Below are 22,243 nucleotides of genomic sequence, written 5' to 3'. Positions count from 1 at the left end.
TAATTGGAAGCACTAGCTTTTATGTTGTATGTTGTAAGACTCAACAATTATGTGAAGGAAATAGTCGCTAATTATAACCAGCATTTTACAAGAACAGATTTTAATTCTCACATATGTTTTGTTAATAGTTATTCCATCTTAATATATGTCTCTAAGAGTTTGCTTCTTGATTTGTTTCTATTAAATTACAAACAAGGAGTTTAGATTAGATTACTTACAGTGTGGAAACAGGCCCTTCAGAACAACAAGTCCACACCGCCCCGCCGAAGCACAACCCACCCATACCCCTACATTTACCCCTTACCTAACACTACGGGCAATTTAGCATGGCCAATTCACCTGACCTGCACATCTTTGGGCTGTGGGAGGAAACCGGAGCACCCGGAGGAAACCCACGCAGACACGGGGAGAACGTGCAAACTCCACACAGTCAGTCGCCTAAGGCGGGAATTGAACCCGGGTCTCTGGCGCTGTGAGGTAGCAGTGCTAACCACTGTGCCACCGTGCTTATAGAATATAGATAATTGAATATAGAATAGATAACCCTTATTGGTAATCAGATAGTTGAATATAGATAATGTCAATTACTATGTGTTTTTTAATAGAAATTATTAATTGCACAACACTAAATTCAATATTTCTTTAATATTTATTTCATTACCCACTCTTCAACACCTAAGATGCTAACTACCAGAGCCAAAACATTCTTGAGAATCTGGGATGCCAGAATAAATGTGGAAAAGCAACTCAAACAACTGAACTTGTGCTCACTCAAGGCTGCAGGTCCCATCTGAAATTCTGGACAGGGGTCTTTTTGTGAGTTAGTTTGGTTGTTGACACACAATGATGAGCACCAGCGATACAATACCCAGTCTTAGTTAGTCGATTCTTGTAATCAATCCTATTGGAGCCACTCCAAGGAGAGAAGATCAGATATTCTCTTTTGACATAAACTATCTACTCTCAGTAAATGTTTTGGAGCAAAATTAAATAACCTTATATGAGAATTCTCACTGGAATTCTACTGAGACCCTCCAATGACCTAGAGTGAGGTATTATGTTGGGAAGTCTGGGAAATGCCTTGGACATGTCCAGTGACTGGGGGGTGATACTGGAGGATATTTGTATGGGTCCACTGATTGTAAGTTCAAGATCTGATTTAAACTGTAGCAGAATCCTGAAAGAGCTAGAATCTACTCTACTGTTATACACCTTATTTCCTACATGGGTGTAACAGCTATACACATCATTTCCAACTGCAGAAACTTGCACCATACATTTAACTTTCGTTGGTATATCTTGCATACTATCTTGCTGTGTATTTTCAATGTTAAGATTGACAAGAGATAAATACTAAATCTACATGATGGATTGAATAAAGAAGAAATTACTCTGAATTGCTAAAGTCATGTCATAATATTGAAAAGAAGGCAATTTTTATCCAAAGCAGGATTAGAAATTGATTATTATCTGAGATCCTGAGTTATACATTGGTTCAAATTTTATTCCTCTACTTTAGATTAACCTAACCCTTATTGGTATTCAGGATTCCCTTTGACTCATGAGCAATACCTCTACGAGTGCATACTGTAGGTCCATGAATGTGCTTGATTAGAACATGGTAATTAAATTGAAAAAGAATTCTCAAAATTAATTGAAGAGGGAATTGAATGATTTCTCAAAATTAAAAGCATTTAAATCCAACTTTCAAACTGTGCACAACAATATTAAAATCATATCTGAGTTGACAGAACTGTAGTTGATAAGAAAAGCAAATGTATACAGAGTTAACAGAAAGAAGATAAAATTAAGTGATGCAACTGATGGCGAAACTGATATGGCAGCTCCTTGATAGCTGAAGAAAATGCGTCATATTCATTTTTGAAATGAAAAGTTTTGATTGGCTTTACAATTGAATTTGAGCATATTTTTCAATTGGATATTTTGTTCATTTGAGCTCAACAACTTTCCTTAGTATTTCTTTGCAGATAATATTATCTGCAAAGAAATACTAAGGAAAGTTGTTTAGGAGGGCATTATCTGGATAATTAATGGTAATTTATTAATAAACCTTTAACAATATTTAGCTATTATCTGGTTTATTTAAACCACTTAATGATAATTAATTGGACCAAATAAGTGCCTTTGCTTAAAGAGATTGAGAAGACTAAGGTCACAACAATAGTGATTTGGAAGTAAATCCCAACACAATCCAGCAACGCCATTATTGCTTTGGAACCCATAAAGGTCTTAACTAACATCGTTTCTTTTCAGAGCGCTTATTTAGTCCAACTAATTATTATTAAGTGGCTTAAATAAACTGGATAATAGCTAAATATTGCTACATGAATAATTTATGAATAAATTATCATTAATTATCCAGATAATGTTCTTCTAAACAACTTTCCTCAGTATTTCTTTCTGGATAATGTTGCGCTATTAGGAGTTTAGCTCATATGCACAAAAATATCCAATTGACAAACAATGCTCAAATTCAATTACAAAACCAATGAAAATTATTCACTTCAAAAATGAAAATAAAGTATTTTCTTAAGCTGTCATGGAGTTGCCTTGTCAGCTTCACCATCAGCTGCATCATTTCATTTAGTTCTATCTTCTTTCTGTTAACTCTGTATACATTCCCATTTCCTATCAGTTGCAATTCTGTCAGCTCAGATATAGTTTTATTTTTATTGTGCACAGTTTGGTGGATGAGCTGAAGCAGAGGGAGTTGGTACCTTGGGGGTATGTGATAGAGGCAATGTGCTGGTGATGCAATCCATGATGAAGATTGTGTGAGGATTATGCCATATTCTGTTTCCAGTTGAGAGGTGAAATGACTTCCATGATGGCAAATTCAGAAGGAATTCATGAATGAAGAAGCCAAGCTGCATAACCGCCCCTTTCTCTCTTATGCATGCTGCCTTTGTGCTTCACTTGTGAAACTGAGAGGATGGAGAGGCGTGTGAAACTCATAATGGATGCAGAAACACATCGAGATGTAACAGAATGGAATCAATCACAATAAAGAATCAGGCACCCGAGTATTCATTAGTAAATTTACAAATATGATCAAATAAAGACAATCAAATAATGCAGGACAATAGATCAACAAAATAATTCACAGCATCAAACTGGACATTCTGGGAGGATATTAGGGAGGAGGTGTATTGCTATACCACCTGAATAATGAATGGGAACCCTCACCTCCCGTTTCAGAATAAATTGAATGCTTCTCAAAACACTGCACCTACACCACTCATTCCTGTCCTAGTACTGCTCCCCCTCAAAAAAAACTATTGATCTTAAGTCTATTTTTGAGCTGTCAGTCCATTTTCCTATAAATTGAGCAGCTGTCACATGGTCATGCTGCTTTTGAGATTCAAAGTAGAATACTTGCTCCATCACATGCCGAATGCTGAGGGCTGTGGTCCAGTGGGAGCAGAGAGTTGGGGTCGGAGCCAATGGTGGCAGTGGGTCTGAGGTTGGTGGTGGGTGTCGGGTCCAGTAATAGAGATGAAGGGTGTTGAATCTGGACGGGGATGTGAAGGCTTGGGGGTGTGTGATCTAGGATCAAGTCCAAACAGTTGGACAAAACTACTGTGCCCTGAGATCATTAAAGGGTCTGATAATCATTGAGCAGATTGGAGAATGTACTGGCAGGCATTTTAAGGACAATGGCCACAGTTCTAGAGGGAAAGGAAAAAATTCCTTTAGCATGATTAGGCTGACTTTGGAAGACTGTTGTGCAAGGAGTTGCAAAGTGCATTTAAAAAACGAATCACTCACAGCATTAGATTAGATTAGATTCCCGACAGTATGGAAATAGGCCCTTCAGCCCAACAAGTCTATACTGATCCTCTGAAGAGTAACCCACCCAGACCCATTCCCCTACCCTATATTTACTCCTGACTAATGTACCTAACACTATGGGCAATTTAGCATGGCCAATTCACCCTAACCTGCACATCGTTGGATTGTGGGAGGAAACCCACACAGACACAGGGAGAATGTGCAAACTCCACACAGACAGTCACTTGAGGCAGGAATTGGACCCAGGTCCTTAGCACTTTGAGGCAGCACTGCTAATCCCTGAGCCACCACACCAACCCCAGGATGTGGGTATTGCTGGCTCGGCCAGCATTTAATGATCATTCCAAAAAGTCAACCACATTGCTGTGGATCTGGAGTCACATGTAGGCTGGACAGAGTAAGATCAGCATTTCCTTCCCTCATATCTTCATGAACTAGAGGATTTTTCCAATGCTCCACAAGGCTTTGTCTTTAGGTACTGAATCCCAGATTCCAGATGGGGATGCAGGGTGGCATTTTACAAACACAAATGTAAGCACTCATCAATGGATTGCACACTATATTTGGAATGTTGTTCCCCTCCTGGAAGTAGACTGCAGATGTGTGTGTTTGTTTCCCTTGATCACATCTGAAGCAAAAAGGTTCCAACAAGACAACTTAAACTCTTACATTAATACTTCAGACAACTTAAGGCACATGTAAGGGAAATTACAACCTTATGGCCTCAACATAGATTTCGCCAGATTCCAAATCTCCCCACCACCTCCACCTCATCCCAGGTCAGGCCCTCCCTCTCTGCCCTTCCCCCTTGACCTGACCTAACCGGTTCATCTTCCTTCCCACCTATCCGCTCTACCCTTCCCACTGACCAATGCCATTCACTGCCTACAACATCCATCTGTTGACATCCCACCTACCTTGCCCCCCTGTCCCACTCCCCACATTCTATTTGCTTCTCACCCCCCCTCCCCCAGTTCTGATGAAGAGTCCTGCATGTTATGTCAACTCTCCTGCTCTCCTGATGCTGTTTTACCTGCTGTATTTTTTTTTCCAGCTCCACACTTTATGACTTTTGAGAATCTATAGCCCTCACTATCTTCAATCTAAGGCACATATCCTGCAAGTGGTACACAGAGGTCCTGGTGTATTATGAACCTATCAGAAAAGCCTGGCAGGTATGTCAGTACATTGACTGGGAAGGGCCTAGATTCCAGCTACTTGGGACAGCCCATGTCCAGAGACAGGAAATGTTAGAAACAGAGGCTACCTGGAGAAGAACCTCTATCCACTTTTGTGGACGCAAAGTTAACATGCAAAATTCAAGTCAACTGCACTTTGACCAAGCAATTAACACAACTCCATGTGCATAACCTTCTCAGGAGAGGAGACAGCCAATTGACTTAATGTGGTTGTCAATTGGTTGTTGCTAGCTTCCTGATTAATTTGCATTTTTTCCATGTGTTGCAAAGTGAAACCTGAGCAAATGTACCCTGATTAACCTTAACCAGTTTGCAAAAACTCTTTTTAACTCAGGACCAATATGTAATGAGATAGACAAAGGCTGCAGGACTGGGGATTCAGGTTGTCTTGGGGTGTAACGCTTTATCAGAACAGAATGCTGTACTACATGAACCCTGGGGGGGGGCAAGATAAAGTAAATGCTATGGACAGTCATATGAATTCAGAGGAAACTCTAATGATATGTTTAAATAGGAAATGGCCTGAGTTGGTAAAAAATTCTAATAAACCAGGAGAGGATGGTGGAGGTGCAGTGCGTAGAGGTTTAGTGGATGTAGGGCACTCAAGTTATTCTGAAAAGGGAGATGGACATCCCCATTCACTAGGCAGAAGTAGGTACTGCAGATGTAGGAGATTAGGGTTAGGATTAATGTGCTGCTGGAAAAGCACAGCAGGTCAGGCAGCATCCGAGGAACAGGAAAATCAATGTTTCGGATAAAAGTCCTTCATCAGCAATCCCCATTCACTATTCAGGGCTGTATATCTGTGCACTTCCTCCTCCATATCCTCCTCGTCCAGGATGTGGTGCTATCCCCTAGGGCTCTCACAATGCCAAAGGTACACATCATGCACCAACAGGAACAATTTCAGTCTGTCAATCTTATTCTAGCACTTTGAGTGATGAGCAGAGTTTCTTTATTTTCTTTACCTGCTTGATGCAGGACCCTGATCGCTGCTTTCAGATCGTTACTCTGTTCTGCAAGCTCAGCCATTATTTTCCGGGTAGTATAGAGAACACCCATTTGTCACCAGATTGAAATCCAAACTCTTGGCAAAAAGTGATGCTACTGTCTTTATCAAACTCATATACCTTTCATCACAACAGCCCTTATCGGTCCAGTATCAACAACTTTCATGTTATATAAATTAAACAAAACTAAGATGAATGTTAATTACATAGCTAAGTCTTATATAAGATAAAGGTACTTGTTTTGTGTTACAGGTGGACATAGAATGGGGGTTCTCACAAAGTTGAGAACCTTTGAGTTTATTAAGATGATCTCTTAACATCTCCTATGAGAACGATAATTGCTGAATGGTTCACAATTGCTTCTTATAAATAAAAAAAAGGAACCATATTCTCGGCAATAAGGAACACTGAGTGACCTCCAGGGAAGATGTCTTTTTAATCAACCAGCGAAGTAAAAGGAAAGCGTAAAACCAGAATAAAAAGTGAGGACAAAGTCTGTGAGAAGATTTGTAGCTCGGGTGCTCGTTGTTGTGGTTCTGTTCGCCGAGCTGGGAATTTGTGTTGCAGACGTTTCGTCCCCTGTCTAGGTGACATCCTCAGTTTGGGAGCCTCCTGTGAAGCGCTTCTGTGATCTTTCCTCCGGCATTTGTAGTGGTTTGAATCTGCCGCTTCCGGTTGTCAGTTCCAGCTGTCCATTGCAGTGGTCGGTATATTGGGTCCAGGTCGATATACTTATTGATTGTCTTGGGGTGTAACACTTTAAGAGAACAGAATGCTGTACTAGAATAGGAGAGGATGGTGGAGGTGCAGTGCGTAGGGGTTTAGTGGATGTAGGGCACTCAAGTTATTCTGAAAAGGGAGATGGACATCCCCATTCACTAGGCAGAAGTAGGTACTGCAGATGTAGGAGATTAGGGTTAGGATTAGTGTGCTGCTGGAAAAGCACAGCAGGTCAGGCAGCATCCGAGGAACAGGAAAATCAATGTTTCAGATAAAAGTCCTTCTTCAGCAATCCCCATTCACTATTCAGGGCTGTATATCTGTGCACTTCCTCCTCCATATCCTCCTAGTCCAGGATGTGGTGCTATCCCCTAGGGCTCTCACAATGCCAAAGATACACGTCATGCACCAACAGGAACGATTTCAGTCTGTCAATCTTATTCTAGCACTTTGAGTGATGAGCAGAGTTTCTTTATTTTCTTTACCTGCTTGATGCAGGACCCTGATCGCTGCTTTCAGATCGTTACTCTGTTCTGCAAGCTCAGCCATTATTTTCCGGGTAGTATAGAGGTTCCTGATCACCCACTGCTCCTGTCTGTAGGTTTTATCAAGTTGGGCCTGAAACTGCCTGCCAAGCATTCGGTTTAGTTGGCTGCAGTCATCTAGTTTCAGGAGCTTTATTTTCTTTCTACCTAATTCCAATCCAGAGCCCTCGAACTGCTCATCCTGTCGGAGGATCTTCCATCTCTCTTTTTCCCAACTTCTTCTTGATTTCTTGTATGACGCTAATTATTTCTTCTCTCTCGCTCTGTGTATGCTTCTTTATACTTAAGATTTTTGCTTCTTCACCATGGACCTGTTCCATACATCAACTATAGCTATGGCTTTAACTACTTTTGAAGCATGCTTCCATAATCAACGATATGTTTCATTTCAGCAATCCCAGCTATCCCAGACCCAATGCTGGTTTATTAGAAATTTTTACCAACTCAGGCCATTTCCTATTTAAACATATCATTAGAGTTTCCTCTGAATTCATATGACTGTCCATAGCATATACTTTATCTTGCCCCCCCCAGGGTTCATGTCTCGAAATCTACAGTTTGTGTACCTCACAACATAAGCACCCTGATTCTGAACAAGGAGAAAGTGAGGACAAAGTCTGTGAGAAGATTTGTAGCTCGGGTGCTCGTTGTTGTGGTTCTGTTCGCCGAGCTGGGAATTTGTGTTGCAGACGTTTCGTCCCCTGTCTAGGTGACATCCTCAGTGCTTGGGAGCCTCCTGTGAAGTGCTTCTGTGATCTTTCCTCCGGCATTTGTAGTGGTTTGAATCTGCCGCTTCCGGTTGTCAGTTCCAGCTGTCCATTGCAGTGGTCGGTATATTGGGTCCAGGTCGATATACTTATTGATTGTCTTGGGGTGTAACACTTTAAGAGAACAGAATGCTGTACTAGAATAGGAGAGGATGGTGGAGGTGCAGTGCGTAGGGGTTTAGTGGATGTAGGGCACTCAAGTTATTCTGAAAAGGGAGATGGACATCCCCATTCACTAGGCAGAAGTAGGTACTGCAGATGTAGGAGATTAGGGTTAGGATTAGTGTGCTGCTGGAAAAGCACAGCAGGTCAGGCAGCATCCGAGGAACAGGAAAATCAATGTTTCAAATTGCACGGGTATCCGTTTTTGGCGAATACATTGTATAGATGTTCTTCTCCCTCTTTTTGCAGTTCTGGTGTACTGCAGTATGTTGTGGCCCTTTTGAATAGTGTCTTGATGTAACTTCTTTTGTGTATGTTGGGGTAGTTGCTTTCGTAGTTTAGGACTTAGTCTGTGTGTGTGGCTTTCCTGTATACCTTTGTGTGAATTCTCCATTCGGTGTTCTCTGAATCATCACGTCTAAGAATGGGAGTTGGTTGTCCTTTTCTTCCTCTCTAGTGAATTGGATTCTTGTGAGTGTGGCATTGATGATCCGGTGTGTGTTCTCTATTTCTGTGTTTTTAATGATTACAAAGGTGTCATCCACATATCTGACCCAGAGACACTACTATTATAGGACAAGCCAAACAGAGAACAGCCAGGGAATTCCTAGAGGCATGGCACTCATCCACAGATTCAATCAATAAGCACATCGACCTGGACCCAATATACCGGCCACTGCAGCGGACAGCTGGAACTGACAACCGGAAGCAGCAGATTCAAACCACTACAAATGCCAGAGGAAAGATCACAGAAGCGCTTCACAGGAGGCTCCCAAGCACTGAGGATGTCACCTAGACAGGGGACAAAACATCTGCAACACAAATTCCCAGCTCAGCGGACAGAACCACAACAGAAAGTGAAGACTGCAGATGCTGGAAATCAGAGTCGAGAGTATGGTGTTGGAAAAGCACAGCAGGTCAGGCAGTATCTGAGGATGAGGAGATTCTCCTGCTCCTCGTATGCTGTCTGACCTGCTGTGTTTTTCCAGCACTACACTCTTGACTCCGAACAAGGTAGGGTTCAAATTATTGGAGTTTCCTTTCAAGTAATTCTTCATTAGGCCCACCCAGGGACACCAATGTCATAAAGTGAATGGTGAGTAAATGTACCCTGACTAACCTTGACCAGTTTGCAGTAACCCTATTTAACTCAGGCTCATTAGACGATGAGATAGACAAAAGGGGACAAGAATCAGGGAAAAGTCTAACACAACTTTATTAAACACTTTATCATGGAAAAAGAATTTGACCAGACTCTACTATTGCTCTTTAAATAAACTCTGTCAAATTCTATCAATCCATTCACTGAAACTTTCAGTAAACAGTGTTAAATCTCTAAGAAAACAGTCTGAAATCTACACTAGCTTTCTCCTTCTGACATGCACTTATGAAAATTTGTAACATTCTGGTCATATCTCCTGACCACTGCATTTGAACTGCTTGTTTGAAAAGCATGGTAATACCCATTTAATAAGGCTGGGATAGACTGTTCTTCAAGGAATGTCTTGAGGGTTAGTTGATAGTTTAAGGTCTGTAGTCATCGATTTGGGCTTTCCCTCTCAGCCGGGGGAGATTCTGGTCTTTGGGTCATCTCTGGAGATGCTGTTGAAGAAGATGCAAAAAGCACTTCTTTTATGCACCTCTTTATGCTCTTCACAAAGATTATGTGGCCTGTGTCAAATTCTAGTATCAGGTGGGAGCAGCAAGATCATAGGAGATCTTTGGAGATCATAGAACATGATTTTGAACCTTCAACTATGAAGTGCTCACCTTCCCATGCAATGTCTCCGGCCTCCTACTGAGCTGGGGGCCACCAGGTCTGTGTAACATTCTTCTAACGAAACAGGTTCACTGGAGGTGGAAACAATGGCTTGTTCTGATACAATGTAGCCATTAGCAACTAACCAGGCAGTTCCAGGCTTGTCTGGTTTCGATAGGAAGTTGATTGTCTAAGGCTTGGTCCAAGTTGTCCAAGTTTACAGATAACACCAAAATTGGAGGTGTAGTGGACAGTGAAGATGGTTACCTCAGAGTACAACAGGACCTTGAGCAGATGGGCCCATGGGCTGAGGAGTGGCAGATGGAGATTAATTCAGATAAATGCGAGATGCTGCATTTTGGGAAAACAAATCTTAGTAGGACTTATACACTTAATAGTAAGGTCCTTTGTTGCTGAACAAAGAGACCTTGGAGTGCAAGTTCATAGCTATTTGAAAGTAGAGTCGCAGGTAGATAGGATAGTGAAGAAGGCGTTTGGTATGCTTTCCTTTATTGGGCAGAGTATTGAGTATAGGAGTTGGGAGGTCATGTTGCAGATTTACAGGACATTGGTTAGGCCCCGTTTGGAATATTGCGTGCAATTCTGGTCTTCTTCCTCTCAGAAGGATGTTGTGAAATTTGAAAGGGTTCAGAAAAGATTTACACGGATGTTGCCAGGGTTGGAGGATTTGAGCTATAGGGAGAGGTTGAACAGGCTGGGGTTGTTTTCCCTGGAGTGTCGGAGGCTGACGGGTGACCTTATAGAGCTTTATAAAATCATGAGTTGCATAGATAAGGTAAATAGACAAGGTCTTCTCCCTGGGGTCGTGGAGTCCAGAATTAGAGGGCATAGGTTTAGGGTGAGAGGATAAGATATAAAAGGGGTGACTTTTTCATGCAGAGAGTGGTGCGTGTGTGGAATGAGCTGCCAGAGGAAGTGGTGGAGGCCAGTATAATTACAACATTTAGAAGGCATCTCGATGGGTATATGAATGGGAAGGGTTGGAGGGATAAGGGGAGGATTGCTGGCACGTGGGACTAGATTAGGGTGGCATGGATGAGTTGGACAGAAGGGATGTTTCCATGCTATACATCTCTATGACATCATCTGACCACACAAGATTTATCCCAGTCTCACTTGCTCTTTTAGATTAAAATTTCCTCTGTACAAATTGCTACAATCCACAGAAATGCACTCAATATACTACTGAAGAGAACATCTGAAATTATATTGGACGTTTACCTATTCTCTTTGCATTCAAACAGGAAAACGTTATGAACCAAAGGGCACAGCTGTGGTTATCAACACTTTTTGATAGAAAAACTGGATCCATAGGAAGACAAATCCACTCAAATGCGAAGTCTTCAGCAGAAAGTTTGGACTATGAATGAAGTAAAGTAATGAAAAGGATTTCATGTATTGAAACAGAACAGAAAACAACAAATGAGCTTTAATGAATCGTAATACAAACAATAAATGAAAATAATACTGAGATTTTTAGAGTTGCACTTATTCTCAGTGACCTGTCTAATGAACAATTTACTTTGTATGCTGTTATAATGTAGAGTTTAAACAAGTAATTGTAACTGAAATAAAAACAACATGGAGTCATTTAGATTTTAATATCTGCAAATATTGGAATTAGAGACTCAATGTGTAATTGAGGAGCTAGTTATTAATTAATTGTGTTTGGTAACCAATTCATAACGAATATTAGTTGCAAATAATTTCTTTGATTCTTTTCACAAATGGCTAAAAATATTTCTTTATAAATTATTATTGCGGTAGTAAATATTGAATTGATTTTACTATCAAAACAGTGGTGACGCTAGATTTTATGTTGCTCATTCTCAAATCATTCAGCAAGATTGGGCAAGAGATTCAGCAATATCAGGCTAGAGATGATTGTGAGGTTAATTCCAAATGCTACTGTCATAAGTGCTACTTGGTTCTTAGCTTTGTGGAAACAAAATTTTACCATCTTCCCCAGCCTTAAATGCATTGATTGGTTTGAAGTTGCTATATTTGTGAGGTACACATAAAGTTGCTAAAACTTTAGGACAAATGGAAGAAATTCAAATTTCAAACAATCAGAACAATTTATAGGATCAGAGAAAAGGTGGCATGGTGGCACAGTGGTTAGCACTGCTGCCTCACAGCGCCAGGGACCCGGGTTCAATTCCCGCCTCAGGCGACTGACTGTGTGGAGTTTGCACGTTCTCCCTGTGTCTGCGTGGGTTTCCTCCGGGTGCTCCAGTTTCCTCCCACAGTCCTAAGATATGCAGGTCAATACTAAATTGCCCGTAGTGTTAGGTTAGGGGCATGGGTGGGTTGCGCTTCGGCGGGTCGGTGTGGACTTGTTGGGCCGAAGGGCCTGTTTCCACACTGTAATCTAATCTAAATCTAATCTAATCTAATGCTGATTGGTTAGCATGTTTACTCTGATTCCAGGTGTTGCCATGCGCTGGGATCCACTTAAGAAAGTGCACTGACTCTCAAGTCCCAGTGCCCCCAGGTTGCCAGAAAATTTAATGCTTTAACTAAACTATTCAAAGTTGCCAATGTTCCTGTGTCATGGAATCAGATGGAATTATCAAGGCTTTGATGTTGCAATTTTACTAGTTGAAACTCTGACACCCTTTTAAAACCTGTAAACATTAACAGACACTGACAAAGAAAATGTGAATAGCTTTGCTGGTTATGGGAAAACAATCTGGGGAAACACCATTCAGTAGCACCAATCCACAGGATTTGATGAGATGTTTTGTTTGCTCCCCATAACTTTCTATTCTCCAATATCCTTTCTGGATTCTTTCACAGGAAGCAGCGGGTTGCGCAATTATAAAATCTCTTGGTTACTGATCTGAGGCAACAGCTTGTAGCAACAGGAGAGAGTAAATAATTGGTTTTCTTCAGGCTTCAGTTACTTTTACTGCAGAGAAATAAAGATGCAGATCCTGTTTCTTCCAGTCTGGAGATCTTCTGCCTCTGTATTGTTCACACCCATTAGCTGTACATCTGCCCAGAAAACAATTAGTCTTGTGATCAGGCTGCTGACCTCTAGCATCAACATTTGCTTATAATTACACAAATTAATGAGCAATCTGTTGCGGAATGATTCTCAATTTAGATACTTACATCAGTTACAAGGAGAAAGTGAGGATTGCAGATGCTGGAGATCAGAGTTGAAAAGTGTGGTGCTGGAAAAGCACAGCAGATCAGGCAGCATCCGAGGAGCAGGAGCAGGCATAAGCCCTTCATCACTTGCCATGCTTTTTCAGCGCCACACTTTTTGGCACTTATATCAGCGCCATGCCAACTTTTCTCTCCTCCCCTACTGCTTACAAAGCAGCAGTGTAAATATAACTCATAATGAGTCATGGTACCCTGGTTTTAGAAGCCCAACAATTTGTTTCACAGTCCTTGGTTTCAAAGCAGTTATTTTCCCACTTCAGTCCACAATCTAAAATAAATAAAAATAAAAAAGGTATTTCATATAATGAAAGCAATCGAGAAATGTAGGCTTCCAAGTTAATCCAAAAAATGTACAAGACTTGATATTTGTTTTGTGCGCAAAATAATGGGTCCCAAGTACAGTTCCCAATTACAGAATCACTTCTAATCATAATCATTTTATTTTGCAAGTAATAGTTTGTGGAGTACATAGACATAGAATACAGAAATACACCACAGGAACAGGGCCTTCGGCCCACCATATCTGCACCAATGGTTATACCGTTCTAAACCAGTCCCACCTGCCTGCACATAATCCATATCCCTCTATTCCCTGCCTGTTCATGTGCCTGTCTAAATACCTCTGCTTCTACCTCCTTCCCTGGCAGTGCATACCAGCTGATTATCACTCTGTGTCGAAAAAAAGAATTCCTACATGCTACTTTCTTTAAACTTTCACCTGTTACTTTAAACCTATGTCCCCTAGTATTTGACAAATCCCCCCTGGGAAAAGCATTCCGACTATCCACCCTACCCATGCTCTCATCATATTTTTTGCTATCAGTTTACCGCAGGCTCCAATGTTCTAGAGATAAAATCTGAGTTTGTCCATCCTCTTTTTATAGCTGATATAATCCAATCCAGACAATATCCTGGTAAGCGTCTTTTGCACCATCTCCAAAGCCTCCACATCCTTCCTATGGTGTGGTGAGCAGAACTGCATACAATACTCCAAATCTGACCTAACTAAAGTCTTGGACAGATACAGTTAGTTCTGATATAAAACGATAGTTCCATTCTCGTGCGATCTCGTATTGTAAGAAAATTGCACAACAGCAATGCCATTTAAACTAATGGGGCCAGAATTACGTTATAGCCAATAATGTAAGGAAAGTTCGCGTTCTATAAATAATAGTCTAAATTCTTCAATTTCTGTTGAAAAAAACACATGTTATAGCAATACCGACTGTACAATATGACTTGCCAATTTTAATCCTCGGTGCCCAACTGATGAAGACAAACATGTTTTACTCCTTCTTCACCATCTTATCCACTGGCATTGCCACTTCCAAGGACCTATGGTCTTGCACCCCAAGATCACTCTGACTATCAATGTTCCTCAACATCCTACCATGAACTGTACACTTTCCTCTTGCATTTGACCTCCCAGAATGCATCACCTCACAGTTGTCTCAATTAAACTCCATCTGCCATTTCTCCACTCAGCTTTCAAATTGAACTATATCCTACTGTATCCTTTGACAATTGTTTCTCCCTATCTAAAATTCCACCAAATTTCATTTCGTCTGCAAATGTACTGAGACTACCTACATTTTCATCCAAATCATTTATAAATATTACCTACTGCAATCTGCATTATGCCAAATATGAACCAAAAGGAACATGTATTTGGTCTCATATTGGACATTGACAGTAATACACAGTATTGTTGTATGGTAGGTAGAATGTCTTTTGACTGATGATGCAGTAAGTGTTCTTTACTACAAAGTCAATCTCCCTGCCATTGGATATTAAGCATTACTGGAGACAGAAGAGGTTCCCAAGAATAATTCCAGGCCTGAGGAAATTTAGTTATGAAGATAGATTTGAAAAAGTCGCACTTTTTTTTCTGGAGAAAAGAGGAAAGGATATTTAAGGAAATTAAGATCATGATAGTGACAGTGTAATACTGTCCCCATTCATGAAAGGATTAAGACCAATAATAATTGGTGAAAGAAACAGAATCAATATAAGAAAAGCTTCTTCACACAACAAGTGGTTATAATGTTAAACTAAGAGAGTGTGATGCCAGCAGGTTTAACTGAAACATTCAAAATAGAATTAGACTGAAATCTGAAAAATAAAGTGTGGAGATTTAGAGGGAGAAGGCAGGAAAATGACACAAAGTGAGTTGCTTATTCAAAACTCTGGTGCAGATATAATGGGCCAAATGGCCTCCTCCACTATAATAACCCTGCAATTCTCTGATTTTGTCTCTTTCTTTCAGATTTTAATTGTTGTTGAATATTTCTAAATATTTTCTTCACTATCCAATTCTGTCTTCTTTCTCATGCATTTTTGGGGCAGCATGCTGGCTCAGTGGTTCGCACTGCTGCCTCCGAGCACCAGGGTCCCAGGTTCAAATCCAGTCTCTGGGTGACTGTGTGTGTGGAGTTTGCACATTCTCCCCATGTCTGTGTGGGTTTCCTCCCACAGTCCAAAGATGTGCTGGCCAGGTGAATTGGCCATGCTAAATTGCCTGTAGGTTTGGTGTGTTAGTCAGTGGGAGGTGGGTCTCGGTGGGTTACTCTTCAGAGGGTCGTTGTGGACTTATTGGGCCGAAGGGCCTTTTTCCACACTGTAGGGAATTTAATCTAATCTTTGCCTTATCATTCTCCTATTACCTTTATTATTCTATGTCTGATTTGCTGCGGAAATTTGCCTTCCCTTCTCAGAAATTCTGTAGTTAATATTATAGATACTCATTAAAGTGATTCTCTCAGGTCTCTGTCAGTTTTCTTCTCTGCAGCCTTTCAGCAACTTTCTGGTCTAAATTTTGGAAATCTAAATGTCTAAGGGCAAGTCTAATTATTATCAGATTTCCTTTGATGCTCTTCTGCAGTAACATGTGATCCATTAAACTGGAAATTAATTTATGGTTGCTGGTTAGAAACAAAAAGTGTTTTGCCATTTAGAAACTTAACACCTAGCTGTTGGGAGAGAGAAAAAAATCTGCTGGACATATAGCCAATGCTGAGTCGGATCATTTCCATACCAAGTAGCAATAGATTTCAAGTTAGATACAAATTAGAGCCTAATTAGTTACAGCTATTAGCTTCAGTCATCAAACATTCTAAAATGAGGCTGCTGTACAATCATTTAGCATTAAACACGATGTAAACTCAAAAGCATGTAAGATGTATAAATGTATTTTAAGACCAAATAATAATTGCCCTGATTTTCAGAATGCTCAATGAATAACAATATTTTGTAAAAAGTAATAATTTAGTATAAGCTATGCTCAGGTTGAGTCAGAGCAAAAGAAAATTCTTCAGAAGTAATAACAGTTATCAATTACCCCCTGCAAAACTATTGGATATAACTGTGGTAGGTGAGTTTTATTGATTGATATTTTAATTATTGAAACTGATATTTTAATTGCAGAAACTTAATATTAAATGTGCCATGCAATGTCAGCAGTTAGAATATAAATGGAACTTGCATTAAAGCACAATGTTATTGCCGGATAATGAAATTGTAGGATTTCCTGCTGAATTATCTGCCTGGGCAGTGAGAGATCCTTGTACTTTGTCGGCTAACCATGTAAACTACTACAAAATCAATCAAAAATAATGGGTTGAATCCCACCAGAAACCAAATACATGTCATTTCTGGAGGATTTCAGGCAAGCTTTCTCTCTTTGAGTCCGAGCAAATGTTTTGATGCTATCTTCTCAAACTTTTCTCATTAACTGAGCACCCTGATGAATGGGGCACCACACTCTCACTCCCTAGTTCACTGTGGGTGGAATTATTGGCTACTGCCAAGCTTCCTGGCACTTGGCACCTTCTTTAAAGCCTAACCATGCAGCTGTATGGATTCTGTGACTCAGTCCATTCAAACACCTTTTAGGGGAGCACCATGGCTCAGTAGTTATCACTGCTGCCTCATCGTGCCAGAGGCTTGGGTTTGATTCCACCCTTGGGTGACTGTCTGTGTGAAAATTGTACATTCTTCCTGTGATTGTGTGGGTTTGCTCTAGTTTCCTCCCACAGTTCAAAGATAGAACACAGAACAATACAGCGCAGAATAGGCCCTTCGGCACTTGATGTTGCGCCAACCTGTGAACTATTCTCAGCTCGTCCCCCTACACTATCCCAAAATCATCCATGTGCTTATCTAAGGATTGTTTAAATGCCCCTAATGTGGCTGAGTTGACTACATTGGCAGGTAGGGCATTCCATGCCCTTACCACTCTCTGCGTAAAGAACCTGCCTCTGACATCTGTCTTAAATCTATCACCCTTCAATTTGTAGTTATGTCCTCATGTACAAGCTGATGTCATCATCCTAGGAAAAAGACTTTCACTGTCTACCCAATCTAATCCACTGATCATCTTGTATGTCTCTATCAAATCCCCTCTTAGCCTTCTTCTTTCCAATGAGAACAGACCCAAGTGTCTCAGCCTTTCCTCATAAGACCTTCCCTCCAGACCAGGCAACATCCTGGTAAATCTCCTCTGCACCTTTTCCAATGCTTCCACATCCTTCCCGAAATATGGCAACCAGAACTATACACAATATTCCATGTGTGGCCACACCAACGTTTTGTACAGTTGCAGCATAATATTGCGGTTCCGGAACTCAATCCCTCTACGAATGAAACCACTGCTCCACTGACTTTAGTGTCATCTGCAAATTTACTAATCCATCCACCTATGCCTGCATCTAAGTCATTTATAAAAATGACAGACAGCAGTGGTCTCAAAACAGATCCTTAAGCCACACCACTAGTAACCGTACTCTAGGCTGAATATTTTCCATCAACCATCACTCGCTGCCTTCTTTCAGAGAGCTAGTTTCTAATCCAAACTGCTAAATCATCCTCTGCATTTTCTCCAACAACCTACAATGTGTCCTCTCTTTGCTCTTCTTAACTCTCTTTTTAAATGCTTCCTAACTGATCTGTAACTCTCCATCACCTCATCTGAACCATCTCGCCTCATCAACACATAAACCTCCTTCTTCTTCTTAACAAGAGATGCAATTTCTATAGTAAACCACGGTTTCCTTACCTTATCACTTCCTTCCTGCCTGACAGGACATACCTATCAAGGACACGCAATATCTGTTCCTTAAACCAGCTCCACATTTCCATTGTCTGCGTCCCTTGCATTTTGCTACCCCATTCTATGCATCCTAATTCTTGTCTAATTGCATTATAATTGCCCTTGCCCCATCAATAACTCTTGACCTGTGGCATGTACCTATCCCTTTCCATCGCTAAACTAAATGTAACTGAATTATGGTCACTCTCTCCAAAGTGCTCACCTATCACTAAATCAAAAACCTGGCCTGGTTCATTACCAAGCACCAGATCCAATGTGGCCTCCCCTTTTGTCGGCCCTTCGACATACTGTGTCAGGAAACCGTCCTGTACACATTGGACAAAAAACTGATCCATCCAATATACTAGAGTTATAGCACAATAGCACTGTTCTAGGATTAGGTTGCATTCAGACTGGTGATAGAATTAGGTCGATGGCATCTGACAGAACTAGAAGTTTGGATTTTAGGAGTTTTAAAAGTGTAGGACTAACGGAATCTTTGGAGGTATCGCAGCACAGCTGGATGCAGAGTCTGACTGGAACAAATCCAACGTTTTGCGCAATTAACCAGACTTAAGGGTGTTGGTGGGACGTTAGGACATATGTTTAAAGAGCAGGATAGGGATAATTTCACACTACAGATACAGCCATTTGCTCAGTGAGAATCAAAACAGTGACTATGGCAATAACAAAAGTCAAAAGACAATTTCGGCTGGTTCAGTAGGCACCGCTTCAGAAAGAAATGGCAGCAGCTTTCTTCGGCCAACAGATAAAACTGTTAGTCTTCTGAAGACAAATGCAGTGAAAGTGACAGGGTGAGCAAAACAATACATTTTGAATACAGGTCATTCTGCTATAACGCGATTGACAAATTGAGAATGCTGTTTTTCTAAAGCCCAAAATTTTAAAATGTGTTTTGGCTGCAACTTGATTACATCACCAACACTTTAAGTACTGTTTCTAAGGAGTGATTTTTCTATAATGCAGGATTACACAAGAACACAACCATTGCGTTATAGAAGAACTATCTGGATGTGTAGATCTGATAATGTTAAAACCTCCTACTCCCAGGCTTCTAACAGTAAACTAGGCATCTGAGAGTAAACCAGCCTTTGGGAGCTCACCCTAAAGGATACAGGGTATGCTTGTAGGCATCTTTTAATATGTTTTGTGCATTACTTACATTTTTCGGTCTTTCTTATAAATTTTTAATTTTAGCTATTTATGATCCCATCATGAAAAATATCAAGTAAGTAGAAATAAATCAGATAACACTAAAGAGCTATTTGACGGTGCTGTAATTGATGATTTCTAATTGGTGACTTCAGAGACGTAGATGATCTAATTTAATTAGGGTTGTTGATGTGTTAACCATTGTGTATCATAGTTTTATTATGATAGATTATGTTAACTTTCTACATTTGAGTGAATCAGAGTGGTTCACAGAACTTTGAACTAACACTTCGAAGCGTACCAAACAACTATGCCACATTGTAATTCCCGTTGTCTCATTTTGATGTGTATGTTCTTGTACCCGAAACATGCACATAGATATTTTTTCTGGATTGGAAGGAAGAAAAGTATATGAGGGAAATTTTGCTCATTAGATCTCCCAGTTTCAAGACCTCAGTCTCACTAAACTTCCAAATTGTGCAATTTGTTTGTGCTGAAATTAGAAATGATAAAGATATTCACAATAGATATTAAGTAGAGATTAGGAGAAGGTGATGGGCACAATCAGAGATAGATATTTCCAGCTATTTTTGATCAAGAGCTTGCCATTGAACAGTTTATGTTGACGATTTGGGAGACGCTTACTCATTAAATCAAGAAATTTGGTGGGTAATATGATCTGCCATTAAGTTTTCAATTGGTAAAAATAGGTAAAAGCAAATTACTGCGAATGCTAGAAATTGAAACCAAAATAGAGAAAATGCTGGAAAATCTCAGCAAGTCTGTTAGCATCTGTAAGGAGAGAAAAGAGCTGACATTTCGAGTCTAACTGAACCTGTGTCAAAGGTAAATATAGGTAGTTCTTTTATAATGTGCATTCTTGTGCAACCTTGCATTATAAAAACAATGTTTCCTTAGGAAACAGTGTTCCCAATTCGTCAATCACATTACAGCAAACTTACATTAACGAAACACGTGTTATAACAGAATGACCAGTAATGCCAGAGAGTAGATACAGACAGAGGCAGAACCTTTAAACTAAATGCATTATTTATTTGCCTTCAGCAAATGATGGTAAAATAAATTTTAATTTAAACTTAAAAAGTACAAAAAAATTAGATTTGTTTTTAGGAAAGAACTTCAAAAGTCAGTCAGTTTTGGTCAACTGCATTGAGTAACATAATATAGTTTGGTCACAGCCTCCAAAGTGATCCCCTCTCTCTTTGCTTCCCTATAATCTACATTCTCCATTGTACTCTCCATTTTTCAAAAACCCTACAACTAGGTTGATTAAATTGTTCTAGTCACTCTCCAACACCTCAGAATGAAGGATGAATGTTGCTTTGATGCTTCCTAACTGTAATGCTGAGCAACCGATTTGGAAAATGCTGATATATGTGCGTGAGCACCGAGGCTGGTGATTGTTTTTCTGGTCCACTATGCTTACGGTCCAGAGGTCAATTGCATTCTTATTTATCTAACTGATGAAAACTTAACAACCTGTACCAAGTCTGAGGCCCAAGGGTTTCTATGGAGCTATAATGGAACAAAAAGTTGTGAAATCTAAATCTTACCCAATGAGCATCTGAGTCATATGGACTTAGAAACTTCCAGTTTAGCAAGCACTGAATTTGCTGATTTAACCTGTTGTAGGATGGAGCTGAATAGGCAGTGCCCTGATGTAGGGAACAGTATAGTAACATACGTTAGGGGAATCAGTTGAGGTTGGATTTCACGAGGTTTTGTTACTCCACGTTTTTGAAACAGTTTGGACAGACCCAAAGTTAAAGTTCACATTTTGACAATGGCTACATACGAGAAGATGTTTGACTCCCATGAAACTTTACCTCAACAAAAACATTGGGGAGGAGAGAAACCAAAGTTGACAGGAACAGGTTTCACTTTTTCTCTTCCAATTGGGTATAAATCTTTAGAATATAACATTTTTATCCACACTGAAATTAAGGAATGATCATCAAATTCTAATGCACACTGGCATGAATTCCCTCAGCCGCTGAATTGGAATTTTAGAGTAATATGGACAGGCATTGGTACTTAATGGCGAAATAATCAATTTCACTGCAGTATACTTCATACACATGATAAAACATAGTTAGAATTAAGCTGGGCACATCCTACTTCCACTGATGTGTGATGACATCCTGAAAATCAAGAGAAATGCCATAGGATATATATTTCAGCTTTTGCATTCCAGAATCATTGAGCGTATCACATGCCAGTGTGTCACAATTGCTGACCACTTACATTTTCCTTTGATTTTTAACAGGTCCATTTCTCAAAAGCAAGTGTATCAATTTCTGTAGATACAGCAAAGTTGTTCTTGGACAAGTTTAAAATGTTCTTTATAATATTGCTGCAGAAATGTAACCCTACTTACTACCACAAAGCATTGTTGCAATGTAGAATTGCCCCTACATGTAGGAAAACCTCAGCAACATTAACATTAGCAACAGAATCTGACTGCTGATCCCACAATGAAAGACACCAGCAGATAATATTTTGGAACTGCCAAAAATTCAATTCCACTGTTAATTGTTTCCTTCGTTATTCATTTTTTTTTTAGAATTTCTTTTGCTTTGCATCCTAACTGTGGTTGTTGTAAGCATGATAAGAATGAAGAGCATTCGTCACCAGTGGGCAGTATTTTGCCCTCCCTAGAGTGATGTGGACCTAGGCAAGAATGTTAGAAAAATACAGTGAGAATGAAAAATTGAAATCTTGATGTTGAGAAACAAAAATTCTAAAAGTTGTCCCTCAAAGCCAACTTCAGAATCTCATTATTGAGTAGCGACT

The sequence above is a fragment of the Chiloscyllium plagiosum genome, chromosome 32, assembly GCF_004010195.1.
Source record: "Chiloscyllium plagiosum isolate BGI_BamShark_2017 chromosome 32, ASM401019v2, whole genome shotgun sequence".
Classification (NCBI taxonomy): Eukaryota; Metazoa; Chordata; class Chondrichthyes; order Orectolobiformes; family Hemiscylliidae; genus Chiloscyllium; species Chiloscyllium plagiosum.
Note: the sequence above shows the minus strand (reverse complement) of the source record.